The following is a 6,817-nucleotide window of genomic DNA, read 5'->3' as shown; positions in this document are numbered from 1 at the left end:
CGCTGGGCACACTGCCACCTCCATACCGGGGACGCTGGGCACACTGCCACCTCCATACCGGGGACGCTGGGCACACTGCCACCTCCATACCGGGGACGCTGGGCACACTGCCACCTCCATACCGGGGACGCTGGGCACACTGCCACCTCCATACCGGGGACACTGGGCACACTGCCACCTCCATACCGGGGACACTGGGCACACTGCCACCTCCATACCGGGGACACTGGGCACACTGCCACCTCCATACCGGGGACACTGGGCACACTGCCACCTCCATACCGGGGACACTGGGCACACTGCCACCTCTATACTGGGGACACTGCCACCTCTATACCGGGGACGCTGGGCACACTGCCACCTCCATACCGGGGACGCTGGGCACACTGCCACCTCCATACCGGGGACGCTGGGCACACTGCCACCTCCATACCGGGGACGCTGGGCACACTGCCACCTCCATACCGGGGACACTGGGCACACTGCCACCTCCATACCGGGGACACTGGGCACACTGCCACCTCCATACCGGGGACACTGGGCACACTGCCACCTCCATACCGGGGACACTGGGCACACTGCCACCTCCATACCGGGGACACTGGGCACACTGCCACCTCCATACCGGGGACACTGGGCACACTGCCACCTCCATACCGGGGACACTGGGCACACTGCCACCTCTATACCGGGGACGCTGGGCACACTGCCACCTCCATACCGGGGACACTGGGCACACTGCCACCTCTATACCGGGGACGCTGGGCACACTGCCACCTCCATACCGGGGACGCGGGCACTCAGCCACCTCTACACTCCATTTTCTCTTGTTATCCTGAGCAGTAATGCATTTCCAATGTGACACATTCCGTGTTTCCATGCTATGGCGCTACTTTGTTGGTTATGTGTATAGATGGCTGCCCTTAGCACCTGTGCACACCCGTTTCTCTGTCGGGAAGTGACGGTCCGTCTTTCGTTACCTCTGCACTCGGCTGCACTCACCGGTTCCCTATGAAGACGATGTTGCTCCACACCACTGACAGGGCGATCAGCTGGTCGGTCTTGCGGCCCGGGTACAGATGGATGTGACGGGCCAGGAACTCCCTGCGCGCCGCCCAGTGCTTGTCATTTTCATGGCACTGGCGGAAAGCGTCTAATGACACCGGTGTCTGCGCGTCGGGGGCTCGAAAACGTCTAGAGGCCATGACCGGACCTCAGATACGGGTGCTCTGCGCGGTATATCTGTACTCAGCGGAATGAGGGCTCTGGACAGGTGCAGCCGCTGCGGCCCCCGGAGGACAGACCGCGAGCTTCTAACGGAGATGCAGCGGGAGGGTAGATGCTAGAGTGTATGGGCTCCTTCCAGGTGTGATGTCATTTCCGGGGGCGTGTCCTATCGGGAGGGGGGCGTGTTCTCCAAGGCGGCAAAGGAAAGCAGCATGACAGCTTGTGGACGCCATGGAGGTCAGTGGTTTCAGGGGAAAAAATGCTACTTGCCGATCGCTATTCGCTATTGAGGGGAGGCCCTGTGGTGGTCGACCTACTTGTCTGTGTGGGGAGTGACCCGTGGTGGGATTTTGGGGGGCTCCGCTGCTGGCTATTGTGGGGGACCGCTGCGGTGGGATTTTGGGGGGCTCTGCTGCTGCTGGCTATTGTGGGGGACCCCTGCGGTGGGATTTTGGGTGGCTCGGCTGCTGCTGGCTATTGTGGGGGACACCTACGGTGGGATTTTGGGGGGCTCCGCTGCTGGCTATTGTGGGGGACCCCTGTGGTGGGATTTTGGTGGGCTCCGCTGCTGCTAGCTATTGTGGGGGATCCCTGCGGTGGGATTTGGGGGGGCTCCGCTGCTTCTGGCTATTGTGGGGGACCCCTGCGGTGGGATTTGGGGGGGCTCTGCTGCTGCTGGCTATTGTGGGGGACCCCTGCGGTGGGATTTTGGGAGGCTCCGCTGCTGCTGGCTATTGTGGGGGACCCGTGGTGGGATTTTGGGGGGACCTGCTGCTGCTGGCTATTGTGGGATTTTGTGGGGGGGGACTGCTGCTGGCTGTTGTGGTGGACTCCCGTGGTAGGCGACCTGCTTGTGTGAGGGGGGCTGCAGGCTATTGGGGGACCCCTGACCTGCTTGTGGGGGGGGTGACCCATTTTAGTAGGGGGTGACCTGCTTGTGGGGGGGGGGGGACCTGCTGCTTGCAATTGGGGGGACCCCTGTGGTGGGATTTAGGGGTGATCTGCTGCTTATGGGGTGACTTGTTTGGGGTGGGAGACCTGCTGCTGGCTATTGGGGTGACCCCTATGGTGGGACCCCTGTGGTGTTATTTGGGGGCGACCTGCGTGCGGGGGACCCCTTTTAGTGAGGGTGACCTGCTTATCGTTGGGTTTGGGGAGGCGACCTGCTTGTTGCAGGACCTTTTAGTGGGGGCGACCTGCTTGTGGAGGGGTGACCTGCTGATGGCTATTGATGGGCCCCTGTGGTGGGGTTTGGGGGTGACCTGCTGGCTATTGAGGGGGATCCCTGTGGTGGGGTTTGGAGGTGACTTGCTGCTTACGGGGTGGACCCCTTTTAGTGGGGGCGACCTGCTGCTGGCTATTGGGGAGACCCTGGTGGTGGGGTTTGAGAGCGACATGCTTGTGGTCAGGTTTTGGGAGGGCGTGACCTGCTGTAAGCTATTGGGGGGGACCCTTGTGGTGGATGTGGGAGGAGACCTGCTGCAAGCTATTGGGGGACCCCTGTGGTGGGATGTGGGGGTGACCTGCTTGTGGTGGGATGTGGGGAGGCGACCTGCATGTGAGGGGTGACCTGCTGCAGGCTATTTGGGGGACCCCTGTGGTGAGATTTGAGGGCGACCTGCTTGTGGGGGGGCGACCTGCTTGTGGGGAGGCGACCTGCTTGTCGTGGAATGTGGGGAGGCGACCTGCTTGTCGTGGAATGTGGGGAGGCGACCTGCTTGTCGTGGAATGTGGGGAGGCGACCTGCTTGTCGTGGAATGTGGGGAGGCGACCTGCTTGTCGTGGAATGTGGGGAGGCGACCTGCTTGTCGTGGAATGTGGGGAGGCGACCTGCTTGTCGTGGAATGTGGGGAGGCGACCTGCTTGTCGTGGAATGTGGGGAGGCGACCTGCTTGTCGTGGAATGTGGGGAGGCGACCTGCTTGTCGTTGAATGTGGGGAGGCGACCTGCTTGTCGTTGAATGTGGGGAGGCGACCTGCTTGTCGTTGAATGTGGGGAGGCGACCTGCTTGTCGTTGAATGTGGGGAGGCGACCTGCTTGTCGTTGAATGTGGGGAGGCGACCTGCTCGTCGTTGAATGTGGGGAGGCGACCTGCTCGTCGTTGAATGTGGGGAGGCGACCTGCTTGTCGTGGAATGTGGGGAGGCGACCTGCTTGTCGTGGAATGTGGGGAGGCGACCTGCTGCTGGCTATTGGGGGGGATCCCATGGTGGGATTTGGGGACGACCTGCTGCTTACAGATGGAACCCTTTTATTGGGGGGTGACCTGCTGCTTACTGGGGGATCCCGTTTATTGGGGGGCGACTTGCTTATGGGTTGGGTTTGGGGGGGCTGAAGAGGGTTTAAGCTGGGTGGGGGGTGGACATCGAATGGGGTGTGTGCTGGGTGGGGGGGTCCACGTCCGATGGGGGTTGGACGTCCGACGGGGGTGTGTGCTGGGTGGGGGGGTCCACGCCTGATGGGGGTTTGTGCGGGGTGGGGGTCTGCATCTGGGGGTTTCTGCTGGGTGGGGGGTTCCGCGTCCGGTGGGGGTTGTACGTCCGATGGGGGTTTGTGGGGGTTGGACGTCCGATGGGGGTTTGTGGGGGTTGGACGTCCGATGAGAGTTTAAGCTGGGGTGGCGTTCGATTGGAGGGGGTGTCTGATGGGATTTATGGTTGGGGCAGGGGGCGTCATATTTGGATTTACGCTTGAGGGGAGGGAATGTCTGGTGGGCTTTGGATTTATCCTGTGGGGTCCGCTGGTTAATGTGAGGTGGATGTTTCTGACTGGGGGAGCGAGGTTATGCTGTGTGGCCCGCTGGTTAATGTGAGGTGGAGGTTTCTGACTGGGGGAGCGAGGTTATGCTGTGTGGCCATCTGGTTGATGTGGGGGGGGCTAATGCTTCATTGGGGTACACAAAAAAAAAATAGGAGTGTATGCTGCTTATGCTATGCAAAAAAAAAATTTAGGTATTTCCCTGTAGAGGAGGCCACACCACCAACTGGCACGAAGCTAATCCTTTTTAGCTTAATGTCAGTAGGAGGCAGACATGGGTCTGGACCACCCAGCCCAGTTTCTGACTTAGGTTTTGGGGGTTTTTTTTATTAACGATTTTCCTTTTTTTTTTCAGATACGGCTTTTGAGGGCGACAGTGGAATTGTCACTCTAATCTCCCACCTAGAATTGTCACTACCGTATCATCTGTGGTCTATGAGGCAAGGCCCTAACACATCAAGAGTGTTTGTGGTTCCCCAGAGGACGGTCCATGCCACGAATCCCCCTACCCTCTGGCCCCCCCAGAGACAGATAGAGTAGGGAGGGAAGACGAATCCGTTATGTGCCAGCCGCCGAAAGGTCTGCGTCCAGGTTATTCCATGCCCATCTTCATCATCGGTCTGTGAAGAATGATGTGTGATCTTCAGGACACATATATCCTACCAGGCAGTGAGGGGGCTACTTTAAAAAAAAAAAAAAAAAATGGACAGGACAAGTATGTCCTAGTTTGCCCCTGAGCAATATGGAGAAACCTTCCTATTCATGCAGCCTCCATGTTTTCCAGAGGCTCCTGTGACCCTGCTCTTAAAATATCCAGGCTTCGGTCTAGGCCTTCTCTGGTGGCCGGTCCACACCGCCAGTGCCCTGAACAATTATGCACGCCAACTTTCTAGTGTGTCCTACTCTGCACCTATCAGTTTAAGAGTACTTCGCTTCTGTAACAGAGGACTAAAGTCTGCCTCCCAAGAGATCTGCTGTTCAATTTTGGTTGTTTTGGAAATGTTCTGTCCAAAAAAACGACGGGACAACTCTCCGACCCGCCAGGAAAAGACGAGACCTTCCTTTAGGCCAACCCCCTCCTGGCATCCATGAGCCCACCAGCACTGGTCTGCTAGGCCTGGATCTAGCAGACTCTCTTCGACATGATGGGGCGTTCCCACCTTGGATGTTTCTCAGGGTCGGCTGCCGTGTCCTTCACAATTCAAGGCCGGTATTATGATCTCTGGTCTGGGACACCGAAACCTCAGACATCGGAGGCAGGCCTGGGGGGAACAGAGCCACATACCAAACCGACAGTCCAGCCCGCATGCACCAACAGCATATTACAGTTTTAAAATACTGTAGAAATGCATAAAATGAAACAAGCAAAGGCATAAAGTTATTCAATGCAAAAAAATGCAGTTTTATAAAATTAGAAATGTTTCTATATCTAATGGTAAAATGATATTTATCCAGTATTTCTATAAGTAAAAGTCTGAGATTTCTGTGGGAAATGGTCATTTGTTCCTCTTAAACCAGTTCTGAATGTAAATAAAACATTGTTCTGATGAAGTCTCCACATTGTATTTTAGCCTTTCATTTCATGCGTAGGGCAGGACAAGCCCATGATGTATCTGTGTAACACATGGAAGGTGCTATAACAGCCTTAGGCTGGTTTCACACCAGCGTTCGGCAGGGCTGCAGATGGCAGCCTTCTTCCTCCGTTAAGGCTACTTTCACACTAACGTCGCTTGCTGTACGTCACGTCTCAATGCGTCAATTTGGAGAAAAAACGCATCCTGCAAAGTTGCCTGCATGATGCGTTTTTTCTCCATAGACTTTCATTAGCAACACATTGGGACGGATTGCCACACGTCGCATCCGTCATGCGACAGATGCGTCGTGTTTTGGCGGACCGTCGGCACAAAAAAAAAGTTCCATGTAACGTTTTTTGTGCGTCGAGTCCGCCATTTTCGACCGCGCATGCGTGGCCGAAACTCCGCCCCCTCCTCCCCAGAACTCACAATGGGCCACGGATGCGTTGTAAAACTGCCTCCGCTGCCCACGTTGTTCTATATAAAACACTCTCCGTCGGGCCGACGGTTTGCGACGGCCCGTACCGACGGACTAGTGTGAAAGTAGCCTAAGCCCTGCTCACTGCCACAACTCTTCATTCAGTTCCGCCTACGTCTGAATGCGTCCTACATACCCTATCTTTAATATTGGGTACGCATGCCAAGCGGATGCCTCCGCATGCGTTGTTTTAACGCTGCGCCGACTGCAATAAAATGCAACATGTTGCGTTCGACGCAGTTCAGCGCATCTTCAAAATGAGGCATGCCTGCGTACCCAATGTTAGATGGGGGACGCATGCAGACTTAGGCGGAGCTGAAGGAAGAGGCGCAGCAGTGGGCGGGGCTTAATGGAGGAAGAAGGCTGCTGAACGCTGGTGTGAAACCTGCCTGAGACAGGTAAGCCACCTTTGAAACAATGTTCACATGTACAAGCTCTTAGCCCCTTTGTGGCGGGGCCAATTTTTTAAAATGTGACCAGTGTCACTTTATATAGTAATAACTCTGGAATGCTTCAACATCCCATTGATTTTGAGATTTTTTTTTTTTTTCGTGTTATATTAGACTTTATGATAATGGTAAACTTGAGTTGATATGTTTTGCTTTATTTTGTAAAAATATCAGAAATTTTACAAATTTTAAAAAATATAAATTTTTAATGATTTTCCCTTTAAGGCCGGAGTCACACTAGAGAGGAATACGGACGAGTGCTATGCGAGAAAAAAATCGCATAGCACTCGAACCAATGTTAATCTCCCATCACTTTTTTTTCACGGCCGTATA

At 55.6% G+C, this 6,817-nt stretch overlaps 1 long non-coding RNA gene across 1 annotated transcript; it reads left to right on the top strand.

Annotated features, from left to right (window-relative positions):
- Positions 1-1,222: 1,222 nt before the first annotated feature.
- On the top strand, positions 1,223-5,539 carry LOC143805649 (uncharacterized). Its single transcript, XR_013221294.1, has 2 exons — positions 1,223-1,464; positions 4,339-5,539. It is a non-coding gene; the product is annotated as an uncharacterized LOC143805649 (long non-coding RNA).
- Positions 5,540-6,817: the final 1,278 nt, after the last annotated feature.

Source organism: Ranitomeya variabilis, chromosome 2, assembly GCF_051348905.1.
Source record: "Ranitomeya variabilis isolate aRanVar5 chromosome 2, aRanVar5.hap1, whole genome shotgun sequence".
Taxonomy (NCBI): Eukaryota; Metazoa; Chordata; class Amphibia; order Anura; family Dendrobatidae; genus Ranitomeya; species Ranitomeya variabilis.
Note: the sequence above shows the minus strand (reverse complement) of the source record. Positions and strands in the feature narration are given on the sequence as shown.